The sequence below is a fragment of the Mustela nigripes genome, chromosome 3 (assembly GCF_022355385.1).
Source record: "Mustela nigripes isolate SB6536 chromosome 3, MUSNIG.SB6536, whole genome shotgun sequence".
In the NCBI taxonomy this organism is placed as follows: Eukaryota; Metazoa; Chordata; class Mammalia; order Carnivora; family Mustelidae; genus Mustela; species Mustela nigripes.
This window is the reverse complement of record NC_081559.1, coordinates 158,842,864-158,860,086: the sequence shown is the minus strand read 5'-3', so window position 1 is coordinate 158,860,086 and position 17,223 is coordinate 158,842,864. Positions and strand designations below refer to the sequence as shown.

At 41.7% G+C, this 17,223-nt stretch overlaps 1 long non-coding RNA gene across 1 annotated transcript; it reads left to right on the top strand.

Annotated features, from left to right (window-relative positions):
* Positions 1-6,570: 6,570 nt before the first annotated feature.
* On the top strand, positions 6,571-16,947 carry LOC132013205 (uncharacterized). Its single transcript, XR_009402918.1, has 3 exons — positions 6,571-6,701; positions 11,099-11,285; positions 16,703-16,947. It is a non-coding gene; the product is annotated as an uncharacterized LOC132013205 (long non-coding RNA).
* The last annotated feature ends 276 nt before the right edge of the window (positions 16,948-17,223 follow it).

Genomic DNA, 17,223 nt, shown 5'->3' with positions numbered 1-17,223 from the left:
CCTCAAAGCTATATATTCATGTCAGAGACTTAATGTCTGGGTTGTTAGATACAAGCAGAATGATAAAGATAGCTTTCCTGAGTTACATTCGGGGGAAAAGATAATATTGGCCTTAAATTAGACCAGGGATGCTCTCCAGGCAAATTTTTAAAAACTTGGTAATAAGTCACTCTCAGTTGGACTCATTCTGTTGCTGAAAAGTCCTCTTTACTATCTCAATGAGACCCTTAAATTTCTTTGAAGTTGTGGGTGAGTTGGAGTGGTGTCGCTCCTCTTTAACCTCACGTCACGGTTCTGCAGGTCCTGTGAAAATGAACAGACAAGCCAGGGCTGGGATCAGCCCAGGCAGTATGTGGCCAGCACGTCCCTGTCCTCCAGATGGTCTTCCAGGTGGGCCAGCTGGCCACTGCCGGCATCTTTTGATTGCTACTGGAAATGGACCAACCTTCAGACATCGGGGGATCTAAGGGACAGGCTACTGCTCTCCATCATTCAGATTTTCATATTCAAATTCATACTCCCTTAAGGACCATAAGTCTTTTTGCCTGTCTTTTTCATTCCTTGAAAGCTCAGTAAATACTTTTCTGGGGATAATGTATTGGTTTAAATAGGCTTTTGATTACCAACAGAGGTGGGGATGCATTTTTCCTTGACATGGCTTAGACAAGCTGTTGTTATCCCTAATGACTCTGGTTATGTATTTTGGAGATTTAACATTTTTTTTTAGTGACTGATACTCAGATGTCAGCTGTCCCCAACAACCTCTGTTTTCGGTTCATGTAAACCCAGATCCAGGACTCAGCACCATTATGAAGCAGAAAACCCACTTACAGGATGGTGGTTAATATGGTGAATTTGAACCTTTGTCTTGGCTGTGGAATCTTCAATATCTTCGTTAACTCTCTGCCTCAGTTTCCTTATCGCTAATAGTACCTACCTCACAAAGTTGTTGCCTGGGTCAAATAAAAAAAACTCATATTATGTGTTCAATAAATAAGAGTTGTTTATTGGTGCACAATATAGATTTAAAAAACTTTTTATTAAAGAATATTTCAGGGGCGCCTGGGTGGCTCAGCCGGTTAAGCCGCTGCCTTCGGCTCAGGTCATGATCTCAGGGTCCTGGGATCGAGCCCCACATTGGGGGGCTCTCTGCTCGGCAGGGAGCCTGCTTCCTCCTCTCTCTCTGCCTGACTCTCTGCCTGCTTGTGATCTCTCTCAAATAAATAAATAAAATCTTAAAAAAAAAAAAAGAATATTTCAAACATGTAAAAATACAGAGAGAAAGTGCGTGAACCTCTCCTGTGCTCATTTCCCAGCTTCACTGATGATCACTTTACAGCCAATCTGAAGTAATTTTATATTTTACATCTCTCCCTAGATTTCATTTGAAGCAAATCTCAGATTTTGTATGTTCTGAGCATAAATATCTTGGTATATGTACCTAAAAGATAAAGAGAAGCCTCATGTTTTTAAATAACTATAATACCACTGTCACATATTAAACTTAATGAAAATATGGTAATGTCAACTATCAAACCACCATTCAATTTCCTAATTTTCTCATAAAGATCACAATTTTTAAAAAATCCATTTACTTGTTTGAATCTGGATCCAAATAAAGTCCATAATTGTGATTATTAGTATGTGTCTTAAATCCTTTTTAATCCAGTTATTTTCATTCTACCTTTGTTTTTTTCCTTTTGCCAATATGGGAAAAAATGGTCATCTGAATTTTGCTAGTGGTTCACTGAGACTATGGAGCATTTTTCCTTCATCTCCTATGGTTCTTGGGAACAGGTAGCTGGATCTTTCTCCGAAGCAGCTTTGAGTTTTCAGCAGGACCCCTTTATGGGTCATGTCCTTCCATCTGGAAGTACCTGATGTCTAGTTGTCTCTCTTTGTAATGTCAGCAGCCATTGAAGGTGCATGCCTAGATCCATTAATTTATTCGGGGTTGCAGAATAGTGATCTTCTAATTCTGTTATTCACTCTTCATTTCTTAGCGGGACTACTATTTGGTTACATAGTGTACAGTTTATATAGGAAAGGCAGGATAAATGTTTGATTATCTCCCTTTATCAATTTTCCAAATAATAAGTTGTCTCACTAATATCCTTCAATAGTGATTAATAGTTTAATTTTGCTTCACTATCTTTATAAAATTATGAAATAAATGTAGTTGATGTATTTAAATTTTTTTGCTGTTCTAATTCATATTGATGAATTATATTATTAATATTAATTATATGGTATGTTCATATAGATGCTCATCTTTGGTCAGTGGGAGCCCCTTTAAATTGTCTCCAGAGTCGTTTTGATATGATTCTGTAGTCTTTGATAGCTTCTCTGTCGTCTGATATGACAAAATGTTCAAGCTCATCTTGTATTTCTCCTGCCCCTAGAATTAGTTCTTTATAAGAACCCCTTATCTCTTTTAGGGAAGTAGTATTTCAACTACGTGATCTAGTATTTCAAGATCACAATTTGGGCACTACGGTGCTCATTGCTACGTTTTTGGCCATTGTTTCTAGAACATTCCATCAGACAAAACTAAGAAATACAGTTTTTATTTTGGTTTTGTAGCTAAAATGCATCATTTTCAAATTCACGACTACAGGATTTTTACTCATTTGCTTTATCTCAGGTTATACACATGACAATCTCAGATACCAACCGTATAAACTTCAACATTTCAAAGAGTTCCTTATTAGTTTTTATGTTTTTGTTTTTGTTTTGTTTTTCACAGCTTCTTTCATCCTTATCCGGAGGCTATATCTCACAGAGGATGTCAAGGAAATCACTCTGTTTTTAAGTCACTTAGAATGGTTTCTCTCTGGTGGTTTTGCCACCAACTGGACACACATTTACTTTGATTTGTTTCCTTTCATTTTTTTGATTTGTTTCCTTTCATTTTTTTGCTTTGTTTCCTTTCATTTTTTTGCCTTATGAATTATTTAAACATCTACACGATCCCAAAGTTAAATCTACCAAACAAGGCCCATCTTAAGAAGTCTAGTTTCGGGGCATCTGGGTGGCTCAGTCAGTTAAGCGTCTGTCTTCGTCTCGTCTCGTCTTCGTCTCGGGTCATGATCCCGGAGTCCTGGGATCGAGCCCCATATGAGCTTTCTGCTCAGCAGGGAGCCTGCTTCTCCCTCTCCAGCTCCCCTGTGCTTGTGTTCCTTCTCTCGCTATCTCTCTGTCATAAATAAATAAAAACCTTTCAAAAAAAAAAAAGTCTAGTTTCTGTTTGTTTCTTCTCCTCCTTATTTCATTTTCCACTTCCCCAGGTAGATATTGTTATTTTTACTTTGTGGTTGTTCTTCTGTTGTTTGAAAATACATTCATATATATTTATTTAGTAAAAGCAAATATATTTGTATCCTTTGTTCTCATATAAGCTGCGGCATGGTATACAACTTTTCTAAATGTTGCTTTCTTCACTTAACCATACATTCTGGAGCTTGTCCCCCTGCCCCGCCAAAGATTTTATTTATTTATTTGACAGAAGGACACAGCGAGAGAGGGAACACAAGCAGGGGAAGTGGGAGAGGGAGAAGCAGGCTTCCTGCTGAGCTGGGAGCCCAATGTGGGGCTTGATCCCAGAACCTTGGGATCATGACCTGAGCTGAAGGCAGACGCTTAACTGACTGAGCCACCCAGGTGCCCCCATTCTAGAGCTTTTAATAGATTTTTAGAAAAGGAATTGATAGGTACAAGAATTTTATGTTTGAAAGTGGAAGGACAAGAGGTTTTTTCCCAATATTTCTCTTCTCCCCAGACTTGTTTCCCTACACCAATGAGTACACTGCAGGCTCCAGTCTTTCTACTCCCTAGCTTGCTCTTTTTATTATACAGATCTCTTTAGGACTCATCCCTCTCCTCCCTCTACCCTGCTAACCCTCACACAACAACTGCCCCCCCCCCAATCCTACTCTTGGAAGCCAATGGGATCTGTTTAAAAAAAAGGAAACAGGTCCAAAATGGAATGATTTATGCTAAGCTCCATGTCACCAAACTGAGACTTAATTATAGTTTCGGTTGTCCCAGAAATGGAATCTTAAACCAGTCATTCAGGAATGGCCTGATCGGTGCTGGTTAGGTAATCTGCCCAATAGATAAATCCCTGCCATTTCCTAAGGGAAAGTAATCTTGATGAACCACACATGCTTTTTCCACTTAGTATAGCTTCCTTGTTGCTTCTTTCTGGCCATACAAGTCTTTCTCGTTTTGTATAGAATCCTTGAGGGTCTTTCCATCTGCTAGATTGGATGCTGCCTGATTCGTGGTTCCTTGATCTTTAAAATGTATTCAATTGAGTTTTGTTTTAACAAACCACATATATATATATATATATATATATATATATATATATATATATATATATATATATATATATATTATATATGCTATATGTATATGCAATATGTAATATACATGTTATATATATGTATGTAATTCAAAGACATTTTTGATCTTTGAGATATGTAACAGCAAAATGCAAATTGTAACACCCCTGTTAAAAAAAAAAAAGTTCTCATTGATTGGGAAGTATAAATACTGTTCTTTAAACAAACTCCATAGAAAGAAATCCAGTTAAGAATGGATCCACTCGGGGCACCTGGGTGGCTCAATGGGTTAGGCCTCTGCCTTCAGCTCAGGTCAGGATCTCAGGGTCCTGGGATCGAGCCCTGCATCGGGCTCTCTTCTTAGAGGGGAGCCTGCTTCCTCCAGCCCCCTCTCTGCCTGCCTCTCTGCCTACTTGTGATCTCTGTTTGTCAAATAAATAGATAAAGTCTTAAAAAAAAAAAAAAAAGAATGGACCCCCTCGCACCAGTGGTTTTCAGTGTTCTCGTTCATCTTGAAACTATCTTTTCTGCTAAGCTAATCTGGTTACCATCCTAACCAGGAATTACTTGCTCATCTCTATTTCAGTGCCATGAGCACGCACTTCCCACATTTGGAATGTCTTCTGTTTCCATCCACTGCTTCCGTCAGCAGTTGGCTAAAAACTCACATTCTGTAGGAAGCTTATCTGACCAACTGCACTCTGTTAGGATCCTCTCTGTGGCCCACATACCTCAAGTTCAGTGTTGCCAGTCTTGGCAAGCAGTAATACAATAATAAAGGATGCCCGCTTAACTTGAATTTCAGACAAATAACAGATGCCTTTTCCTCTTCTTTTTAGCATGGGCCATGTTTAACTAAAAATTATCTATTGTTTGTGAAATTCAAATTTTACTGGTGGTCTTGTATTTTATCTGGTGGCTCATGTTTAAAGGTCTTGGGAAAAAAAAACAAAAAACACCTCCCCAACATCATTACACTTAATTGTGTTGCTTTCAAATTTTTCCATGAGTTATTTTATGTGCATAGTTTGCTCTCTAAGTAAATTATAAAGTCCTTGACAGTGGAAACTGTATCTTCTGCTTTTGTAGCCTCCTCCTCCCTCTCCCTGCCCTGCTCCCCCCACTATGCTGGTCATTAGTTCTTTTTTTTTTTTTTTTAATTTTTAAAATATTTTATTTATTTATTTGACAGAGAGACCCAGTAAGAGGGAACACAAGCAGGGGGAGTGGGAGAAAGAGAAGCAGGCTTCCCACTAAGCAGGGAGCCCGATGTGATGTCTTGGCTTGATTCCAGGACCCTGGGATCATGCATGACCTGAGCTGAAGGCCTACGAAGGCACACTGAGCCAGCTAGGCGCCCCAGTGGCCATCAGTTCTGAGCTGATGTTTGATGAATGAATACACCCAGTGAGCTTTGAGTTAAAGACAAAGCAACCTTGAACCTTGAGACAAATTTTTGATTTAAACATGAAACACAATAAAGCTGATTTTAGGGGTGCCTGGGTGGCTCAGTTGGTTAAAGTCTCTGCCTTCTGCTCAGGTCAGGATCCCAGGGTATTGGGATTGAGCCCCGCATCAGGCTCTCTGCTCAGCTCTCTGCTCCTCTCTCTCTGCCTGCCTCTCTGACTACTTGTGATCTCTGTCTGTCAAATAAATAAATAAAATCTAAAAAAAAAAAAAGCTGATTCTAAAATCACTTTATAAAACCAGTCACAATTGTTAAGGCTGGTTAGAGTACAATCAGAAGTTATTTACTGCATTTTCTTCTTACAAAATTGTACCATAATCTGACCTGCAATATACATTTTTGTTAATTAAATTTTGTAGCTGCTTTTTGTGTTATTGTCTGCATTTTTTCTTGGTGGTTGTAATGGTGGTGGGTGGCCCTCCAAATGCAGCTAGCAGAGTATTCAAGGAAATATTCTGGCATGGACAAGATGGATTTTAAAAATTTCCTATTATAGGAAACATAAAAGTTAGATTCTTTCATTTATATGTCCTGTGTATTCACCAGATGTTCTCACTAAATATCTAAAAATTCAAAAAAAAATAAAATAAAATAAAAAAAAATAAAATAAAATAAAAAATTAAAAAAAAAAATTGTAGTAGTAGTTGTTTCCGGTCACTTTAATCACAAAGCCACTGCAGACAATTGCCTTATGCCAGAATCACCATCTGCCGTGTCATATTCTGTGTCAGCAAAATGTGGGCCGTTTCGAATCATCAGAGGGAGCGAACTTGAGTTTGGACTTCTCTTTGCGGCTAAGAATGAGCTGACTTCTAAAGGTTCAGATGGAGACGCTACTTTCTGAAGGCCATTTAGTTGTTTTTAGTATGGACGATGTGGGCTTAGAGGTAAGACACTAACAAATTCAATCACCAGTATCAGGTGTTATGTTAACAATGGAGTGGTGTGCAATGAAAGCCAGTACCACAAATTGTGGTTATGAAAGCAGTTTAATTTGCTCTTAATTCTTCAAACAGAATGTTCTGGTGTACATCCGGGTTTTGACATTTTAATCTTGGGTTTTGAAAGAATTGGCAAGGTTGCCAAGAAAAAACCCTAAGGGGCAAGGGGCTGAGAAGTGCTTCGTCCTTGGGATGAGGACACTAGGCAAAGAGGCCAAAAAAAAAAAAAAAAAAAAAAGAAAAAAAGAAAAAAAGGAAGGTGGTTTGAAGAATGGGCAGGCAAAGGAGGAGGAGGAGCTGTTCTTTTTATCTAAAAGGAGCCAAAAGGGAAGTGGTGGTAAAAGGGGGGAGAAATGGTGTGACTGGCGGGAACCTAACTGGGGGACTTCTCAAATGAGGAGTAGCTTGGGGCCTATGGTAGGAAGAAAAGCAGTAGGAACAGAGCTGGAGGAACCCTGTGTAGCCCAGCTGGAGGGCTGGAAGGGGTGCGGAGAAGAAAGACGTGTAGCTGCTGGTTCTGGAGTCATCCTGGCTAGAAGGGAGGGTCCAACAGTGACAAGCTAGAATTAAGAGTAGGTATATGGGGCGCCTGGGTGGCTCAGTGGGTTAAAGCTTCTTATGTCTTGGGCTTAGGTCATGATCCCAGGACTCTGCTTCCCTTCTTCTCTCTCTCTGCCTGCCTCTCTGCCTACTTGTGATCTCTGTCTGTCAAATAAATAAATAAGATCTTTAAAAAAAAAAAAAAGTTTTTTATTTATTTGTTTTTTTAAATTTGACAGACCGAGCTCACAAGTAGGCAGAGAGGCAGGCAGAGAGAGAGGAAGGGAAGCAGGCTCCCCGCCGAGCAGAGAGCCTTGATTCCCAGACCCTGGGATCATGAGCTGAGCCGAAGGCGGAGGCTTAACCCACTGAGCCACCCAGGCGCCCCCCACCCAACAAAAAATCTTAAAAAAAAAAAAAAAAAAGAGTGGGTATGAAGAAACTGTCAACAAAAGCTCTGATAAGAGGAAAGGTGGGATCAAATTTTAGTAAAACAAGAACGGGAAATTTTTAGAGGGTTACCTTGTAGCATCTATTTTAAAACAGTGATTTACTTGTTACTAAATGAAAAAAATTAAAAAAACTTTCAGTTTGTTTTAGAAATATGGTATGGGAGGTTGTCATTTGAGATCTCTTGTATTTGAGCATAGAGAGCCACCATCAGAATTTTTCCCCCAAGCTATTGAGAGCTGTAATTAAAATATCACCTATAATTTCACTACCCAAATATTAAAGCCATTGTAACATTTTGATACTTATCCTTCTAGAAAATACCTGTGTCCACATATAGATATAATGGACATGTAATAAGGCAGTGGGACCACTGTAATTAATAATAGTCACAAACACCTGCCAGGAGCTTAGTATATGCCAGGTCCTGTTCTCAGGGCTTTCCCTGTCCTGCTGAATTTAATCCTCACCAAAACTCAGCGAGGTAGTACTATCATTCCCACTTGACAAATGAAGTCCAGGAGGCTGAGAAACTTGCTCAGGATCACACAGCTAATAGCTGGGATTCGACCCCAGACCATCTGACTCTAGATGTGCTTCTATTTAAAATAATTTTTAAAAAGATAATTTATGTATTTATTTGAGAAAGAGAGCAAGAGAGCATGAGTGGGGGTGGAGGGACAGAGGAAGAGGAAGCAGACTCCCCACCGAGCAGGGAACCCAATGTGGGGCTCCATCCCAGGACCCCAAGAGCATGATCCCAGCCAAAGGCAGATGCCCAACCAACTGAGCCACCCAGGCACCCCTCTAGATGTGTTTTTATAACAAATTATCATTCATATTAGTGCTCTGCAGTCTGCTTTCTTTTCATTTAAAAATGATTTATAATGAACATCTTTCCATGTCAATGCAGATTTTCACCATTAATATCAAATATATGTAACCAACCCCCTTCAGATGGACTTTTGGGTTGTTTCACATTTTTTGCTACTGTGTACATACATCTTTGCTCTTTTACTTTTTAAAATGATTTATTTCAGGGCACCTGGGTGGCTCAGTGGCTTAAGCCTCTGCCTTCGGCCTGGATCATGATCTCAGGGTCCTGGGACAGAGCCCCGCATCAGGATCTCTGCTCAATGGGGAGCCTGCTTTCCCCTCTCTCTTTGCCTGCCTCTCTACTTGTGATTTCTCTCTCTGTCAAATAAATAAAATCTTTTAAAAAAATGACTTATTTTTAAAAGTGGGTTTTGTTTTTGTTTTTGTTTTTTTACAGGGCTGGGGAGGGGTAACATTGTGACTTCACTGTGAGGAAGATTCTCAATGACCCTTCCACCAGCACTGGCCTCTGAAGACTTGCCTAGTAATCTTGGGAGTTGAACTCACAAGTCAGAGAGTCCCTAGTGCCACCTAGTGGTTCTATCTCTAAATTGTAGTAGCTGCATTTTGAGATCATTCAAGAACACTCCAGGAAGGATTTTAAACAAATGTTGCCCATTTTCCACTATTATAATAATACTGTAATTATCAAAATTTATTCATATTTAAGATCACTTCTTTAGCGAATGTGGTCACAAAAACTCTCTATACATTGTCAAAAGGTATAAACATTAATTTTTTTGGTCTCACTAACATACAATTTCACTTATATGTGGAATCTAAAAAACAAATCAAACAGAACAAAACCAGACTCATAATACAGGAAATAGATTGGTGTTTGCCAGAGAGGAGGGGCCTTTGGGGGGTGTGGGCAAAATGGACGAAGGGGAACAAGAAGCACAAACTTTCAGTTTTAAAACAAGTCATGGGGATGTAATGTGCAGCTGGGAGAACATGGTCGATAATATTGTATTAACTTTGCACGGGGATAGATGGCAACTAGACTTACTGAGGTGATCATTTTGCAATGTATACGAAGGTTGAATCGCTGTGTTGTATGCTTGAAAATAATAATGTTTCTCGATTATATAAATGAATGAATGAATAAAATAAATAAATAAGCAAAGGTATGGCCAAAAATCAGAGAATGGTTTGTTAGTGATGTAAATAAGAAAGTTTAAAACAAAAAAATTTTGTCTCATAAATATAATATGTATTACAAATACAATAAAGAATGAAAATTACATTAAAATCTGAGAAAAATAGAGGGACCTACAATTTTATTAGCCAGTGAAATCACTTTTTAGGGATGACTTAGGTGAATTTCACTGCAATATCTTTAAAAACAAAATTAATGACACAGGTATACACAGTTTAATAGCCTTTCTTTATTTCTTTTTTTTTTTTTAAAGATTTTTATTTGTTTACTTGACACATCACAAGTAGGCAGAGAGGCAGAGAGAGAGAGAGAGAGAGAGAGAGAGAGAGAGAGGAGGAGGAGGCAGGCTCCCCGCTGAGCAGACAGCCCGATGTGGGGCCCAATCCCAGGACCCTGGGATCATGACCCGAGCCAAAGGCAGAGGCCTTAACCACTGAGCCACCCAGGTGCCCCAATAGCCTGCTTTCTTAAAAAAATACTTTTTTGTTGTTCTGTTCTACAATCTGACTTTCTCAAGGGGCCCTTAAGATCAGAAGCTTTGCCTTATTTATTGCTATATCATTAACATACCCAACAGTGTCGGACAAATACCGGTTGACCAAGCAAAATTTTGCAAGAGCTGAATTGCAATTGCATGCTTTTTTTTTTTTTTTTTTTCCTTTCAATCGTTCCTCTCTCCGTTTCTACAAAGCGATGTCTCCTGGACTATGCAACTCCTGGTTCTACCTTAAGGTGAAATAGTTTCAATACGGTAATTTGCTGATTGTTTAAGACTATTTTTATCTCTGGGCTTTGTCTTCTTTTCCCTTAGTTCTTTGTGTAGTCTGGTGCAGTGAGACAAAAGGAACCCCCTAGATGGGTTTAATTAGAAAACTTGCTGAAAGAGAGGAGTAAGGGGCTCCCTTAAGGGAGTAGTAAGGGGCAGAAAAACAAGGCGCAATCCGTATGTCCCTGTGGTCATCCCTTAGCCAACCTCTTGGTTTCTTGGGGTGGAAAACGGAGTGCCTGGCCTCTAGGGTCTTCTGCAGCCCAATCATCCTGGAGTTTAGAGTCCTAATAAAGTCCGTATGGGGGAGATCCGGGGAAGTGTCATCTCCAAGAGAGAGGCAGATGCATGAGAAATGAGGCACCGGCAGAGAGGGAGAGACAGGGGGCGCTGTGTGCATGGGGGACCCCATGAAGGGGCACCTGGTCCCTCGGCTCTCACGAAGGCCCCGCGCTTGGTTCAGTGCTCTGCTTTTGCCATCTTGAACATTTTCAGTAATTTTTGTTGAACAATTTCTGATCTCACATTTTCACTTTGCCCGGGGTGCCACAGGATTCAGCGGTCCTGGAGGACGGGAGGACGGAAGTGGCGCAGATGGAAGAAAGAGCAGGCTGTGAAGAGAAGGGGGCTCCGTCCCTCTCTTACCTCGTGCTGTTGGGCCCCCAAGTCCCCGCTGAATGCTCCACCCACTCCCTGAGTGCCGGGGTCCCCATCAGAGCCTCCTTCACATAGCTCACAGGTGCAAAATGGACACACTTCCGGTATCTACTGCTCTCCCCCCTCACAGATAATTTATCTAGTCGGCTTAGTTTTTTTTTTTTTTTTTTTTCTGTGAATTCAGTAAAAGTTTCACCTTAATACGCTGAGTATTTCCAGAGGCAGGCTCATGTCTAGTTTGCCCTGACCCTTCTGCAGTGACCTGCTGATTAAGACAGAACGAGAGAGATCATCTGTCCAGGGTGTGCCCCTTGGGCGAGAGTCGTGAGTGGCCACCCTTACCCAACTCGGGTTTTCCTCTGTCTTCCCCCACAAAAAAAGCCATGAGAATCCGAATACATTTTTTTTTTTTTAAGATTTATTTATTTTAGAGAGAGTGCATGCATGGGTGGGGAGAGGGGCAGAAAGAGAGGGAGAGAGGCAGACTCCCTGCTCATTCCGGAGTGGGATGTGGGCTCAATCCCAGGACCCTGAGATCATGACCCTAGCTGAAACCAAGAGCCCCACGCTCAGCCGGTTGAGCCATCCAGGCACCCCTCTGAAGGCATTCTTTCCAGAGTCTGCGGCAGCCCCTCCTTTGATGGGGAGGGAGGCCATGGAGGTCAGGCTACGGTAGTAAAAGCAAGCCTCTAGTGAAATACAATATAATTGTTAAATGTAGGCAGTTGCCTCTACCAGAATCCCAGACCTTGAACCCTCCTAGCTGAATGGACAGCTTACCTGTTAGCATGAGAAAGAACTGAGGGCCAAGGTACCAGGAGGGAATTTAATACGGATTTATCTATCTTAAACAGCATGCCAGGTGTCCCGAGAGGAGCTTTAAATGTACTATTTCATGTAACACCCACGACAACCCAGGGTGGTAAGTGCAGATTACTGCTCTCAGTTTACACATGAGGAAACTCAAATACAAAGACTGAAAAATATGTCTTAGGTCTCGGTAGTGGAATCAATACTCAGAGAGGTTTTTGAGGGTGATCCTTAAGGTCACAGAGAGACAGCTAACGTCCCCTTACTTGACTCCTTCCTGGACGTAAACAAAATGACTCGGGAGACTTCAAGGTCCTCCTCTATCCAGAGCTGCCCTGTGACACTAAGTGTTCTGTCTGGAGTTGGGGGCCTGGGACTTAAACTTCTGAGGCTTCTCATCATAGACTTTTCATCTTGAAAGGGAACAGGTAGAGCAACAGGGTCTATGCAACAGGAATTTTTCATTCTGTTTTTCTTTTCACTAACCTCTAACTGAAATTTAGTATTTCCCTCAATTATAAACAGAAGCAATAAACCACAGTCTTGTTTGCAGTATCTGTGACTTTCTTTCTTTCTTTTTTTTAAAAAATATTTTATTTATTTATTTGACAGACAAAGATCACAAGTAGGCAGAGAGGTAGGCAGAGAGACTGAAAGAGGGGGAAGCAGGCTCCCTGCTGAGCAGGTAGCCTGATGTGGGGCTTGATCCCAGGACCCTGGGATCACGACCTGAGCCTAAGGCAGAAGCGTTTTTTTAAAAAAATTAATTAATTTATTTTCAGCATAACAGTATTCATTATTTTTTCACCACACCCAGTGCTCCATGCAATCCGTGCCCTCTGTAATACCCACCACTTGGTACCCCAACCTCCTACCCCCCCACCACTTCAAGCCCCTCAGATTGTTTTTCAAAGTCCATAGTCTCTCATGATTCACCTCCCCTTCCAATTTACCCCAACTCCCTTCTCCTCTCCATCTCCCCATGTCCTCCATGCTATTTGTTATGCTCCACAAATAAGTGAGACCGTATGATAATTGACTCTCTCTGCTTGACTTATTTCACTCAGCATAATCTCTTCCAGTCCCGTCCATGTTGCTACAAAAGTTGGGTATTCATCCTTTCTGATGGAGGCATAATACTCCGTAGTGTATATGGACCACATTTTCCTTATCCATTCGTCTGTTGAAGGGCATCTTGGTTCTTTCCATAGTTTGGCGACCGTGGCCATTCTAAGGCAGAAGCTTTAACCCACTGAGCCACCGAGGCACCCCTATCTGTGACTTTCTTATCAACGGAAATCGCAGGTATTTTCATTTCACATGATGGGAGTTATAGATATTTCCAAATACCACTTATCCCCTTTACTGCTTTGAAATTATAGTAAAGAGACTCATGGCTAGATCTTGTTATTTAATGCATATTACTACATCACAGAATTCACAGTATTTTGTTATCATGCGAAAAATATAGAACACAGAAGTTGCCATTTTTAACCATTTTTAAGTGTACAATTTAGTGGCGTTAATTACGTTTACACTGTTTCACACCCGTCACCGGGTTTTAGAAATAGCTTGATAGCTACATACCAATGTCCTAGGTTTCCCTGTGATTCTGCTTTTTTCGATTATACCTTTAAAAGCATGAGTCTCAGAAGGGGTTTTTATGCTTCATCAGACTTCTAAAGGGCTCCGGGACACATAAAGATTAAGAGCCCTTGATTTATAAGGTCCACTTTTAATATTCTGTGATTATATGATTCTAAGCCAATCAAACTTTCTATTAATAAATGGGGATTTTAACATTTTTCTGCTGGAGAGATATAACCTAGGGAATGGCCACTTAATGAGCTTTCTTGAAGTATTATGGAACACCAAAGGGGGCAGGCAGGCGCTGAAGGTTTCCCTCAGTACAGCATGAATGTTCTTGGCAAGACTTTGGCATGTCCAAGACTCTCCAGAGACCCAGGTCCTAAGATCATGGGGGATGGTCTGGGGCCCTTTCTGAGGGCATCTGTGAGGAGCCACTGTCAGCAAGGGGACATTGCTTCACTTCTGGGGCTCAGTATCAGGCTGGGGAACCAGAGACCAGTAGGCAGCCTGATCCCCCTGGGGTGGGGGGCTCTTAAGACAGACCCTGTTAGCTGGAGAGTAGGGCTTAGTCACCAAGTGCTATCAGACATTGGGAATAGTTGGGAAAGTATCCATTCATTCACTTTATTTATTTGTTCAGTGATGTCATATGTTTTTACAGAGTGCCTACTTCTGTGCTAGGATTACTTCCATGAAAAACACACACACAAGTTTTTGCCCTAATGGAGCTTACACTCTAGAGGAATGAAGGCACAGACAATAATCAAAATTTAAAAGTACATTATATAGCATATGGTGATGACAAATTTTGGGAAATAGAGAGAATGCTTTGGGAAAGGCAGAGTGTGGGCTGGTTGTAATAATTGCTCCCGTGTCTTGGGAAGGCATTACTGAGAAGGTGACATTTGGTTAAAGGCTTGAAAGGTTTAGAGAGTGAGCAGTGCAGACATTTGAGGCTGGATATGCCAGGCAAAGGAGTAGTGCAAAGGTCCTGAGGCAGAAGCACACATGGCATGTTTAAGAAACACCAAGGAGGCCAGTGTGGCTGGAGCAGAGGTGTGAGGTGGAGATGACAGACTGGTTATAGGAACCTGGAGGGTCCTTCTGGGCACCGGGCTTTTCCTTTGAGAAAAGATGCTATTGGACTGTTTTGAGTAGCTAATAAAAACATCTGCTGTAAGTTTTTACAGGATCAGTGGGAGGACAAGGCCTGAAAGTGCAGAGACCAGCAGAGGCTGTTGTCATCGTTCAGGAGAGGCAACAGTGGCTCAGATCAGGGTGGTGATGGTGGAAGGGGCAAGAAGTAGTCAGATTCTGCATATGTTTAAAGGTCAAACTGATGGGATTTTGCGAATAATGGATGGGATGTGGGATGTGATAGGAAGAGAGGAACAAAGGAGGATTCCAAGGTTTTTAACTTGAGCGACATGAAAAATGGAGGGAGTTATTTGGTGGGTGTCTCTTTTATGGTAGGCCAGGGTTAAACTCCAAGGGACAACAGTGAATGGAGCACAGTCCCTGCCTTTAAGCAGGTTTGAGTCCAGGGGACCAGGTGGCAGGGGCGAAGGCAGAAACACAGGAAGCCTGGGAGGGTTCTCCCTGTACCATCTCAACAAGGTATTGGGTGTCCCTACAGCCTTTGTCCTCATCTGTAAAATGTAGGTCATAATAGTACTTATAATGGGCCTCCGGGGCTCCTAGATGACTCAGTGGGTTAAGCCTCTGCCTTCAGCTCAGTCATGATCTCAGGGTCCTGGGATCGAGCCCCACATCGGGCTCTCTGCTCAGCAGGGAACCTGCTCCCCCCCCCCCCCCCACCTCTCTCTGCCTGCCTCTCTGCCTATTTGTGATCTCTGTCTGTCAGAAAAATAAATAAATAAATAAATAAATAAATCTTTATAATGCGTTTCCCTACTGAATAAACAAAATAAAGCGTGCAAAGCACTTAGCACAGTGCTTGGGACATAGTAAGTGCTCAGTTAATGTTAGCCAATATTCATCACCATTGTACATTAGCAACCTCTGGTATACATTTTATTTGGTGCAGAAAGGGCAACCATATTTCCTATTTTTTGGTTGGGATTTTATCAGTTGAACAGGAAATTTCTTGCCCGTCAATGGATGTCAATATGGTAAAATAGAAGCAGCTTCAGAAATGAGAACTGATTTGTATTTTCCTTGTGACTCAAGCAAATATGAGGAATGGAAGGGCAGTGGGAAAAAAACCATGCAATGTATACAATCAGTTAAAAATGAATTCATGCCACACAGTATTCCCTTCCACCTCTTCTCCTTGGGGCTCTTTCGTGGTGTTATTTCACAGGGTTCAAACTTCTGGATTTGATAGCTGAGTAAATTATCTGTTGATTTCTTTGGTAAAGGGGAGTTGGATTTGTAAATATTAATTTAGATAAATAAAGCTCATGAGGGACATTCGATTATTCTATTACCATCTTCGAAATACATAGCTGCATACCCCAGACAGAATCTGCCCTCAGCCTGGCAACTCCTCACGGGGCTACTGAAGAAATAAGGGAGAGAAATGAGAAAGGATTTCCTACCAGAGGCCCGGAGCTGCAAAACTCCTTATTTCTTCTATAAACCCAAAGATCAGCCAACAAATAGAGCAGCTGGTATGGTTTTGTTTGCAAAGGGTCTGCTCTTAATTGCCTCCTGGATGAGTGACAGAGTGAGTTTGAAGGCTGACTTGGGCAGGGACAGATATAAATATACTTTACAGAAAAATAAGGACCTCTGGGAATTTCAGAGCAGCTTCCCTTTTGCCAGGTTCTTTCACGAACATCACATGCTGCCAATCCTGACACTGGTACAACAGGTGGCTCGATGGGTATCCTCAATGTCATTTGACAGAAAAGACAACTGAAAACCAGTCACCTGCCCAACATCAAACTTTGAGAAAGTGGCGAGTCCTTGAGTCCTCATGGGATTCTCTGCCAGCACCGCAGAGCGGGTTTATGAAATGCGGACAGCAACACTCGGATTCTGAGATTCCAACCCAATGGAGACAGTCTTACAGAGCACGTGGTGGCTCCCCTACGAGGTCAGGTCAGGTCAGCCCAAATCTCCTCTTCTTTCCAGAAACCTCTGGCTGCTTTCACTCCACACCCAGAGCCGCAGCTTCTCTGCGTCACCTGAACCCAGATGCCACTTGGGGAAGTCGGGACAAGGACTCTCAGGCCCTGAGCTCCTGACCTTGGCATCAAGTCACCTTGCTGTTGGCACGGCCCTGACCCTGGTGGCCCCATCTTGAGGGCGTGTTTCTGTCCCAGGTAACCCAGTCTGGGAACCCTGATTTTGAGCAGTTGAGTTCTTCTCTTGTTAGCCGCCCACCCTCTTTGTTATTGGTCTGTGTTCAGGCTATCTGGATCTGGGGCGTTTCTAAAAATTAAAAAAAATTCAAATTTAAAATTAAAAAAATTTGCATTGAAATTTTATTTTTGGTTAATGAGGGTTTTGGGCACCCCCTTAAATTCTGAGCTTCAGGCGGATGCTTCAGTCGCTTTTGTCCTATTCCCAGCCCTGTCCGTCACTTGCAGCTGGGCCTCTCTTCTCTGTGGTCCTTTAACGCCATCAAAGCCAAACCCACCTCCTCCCCTCAC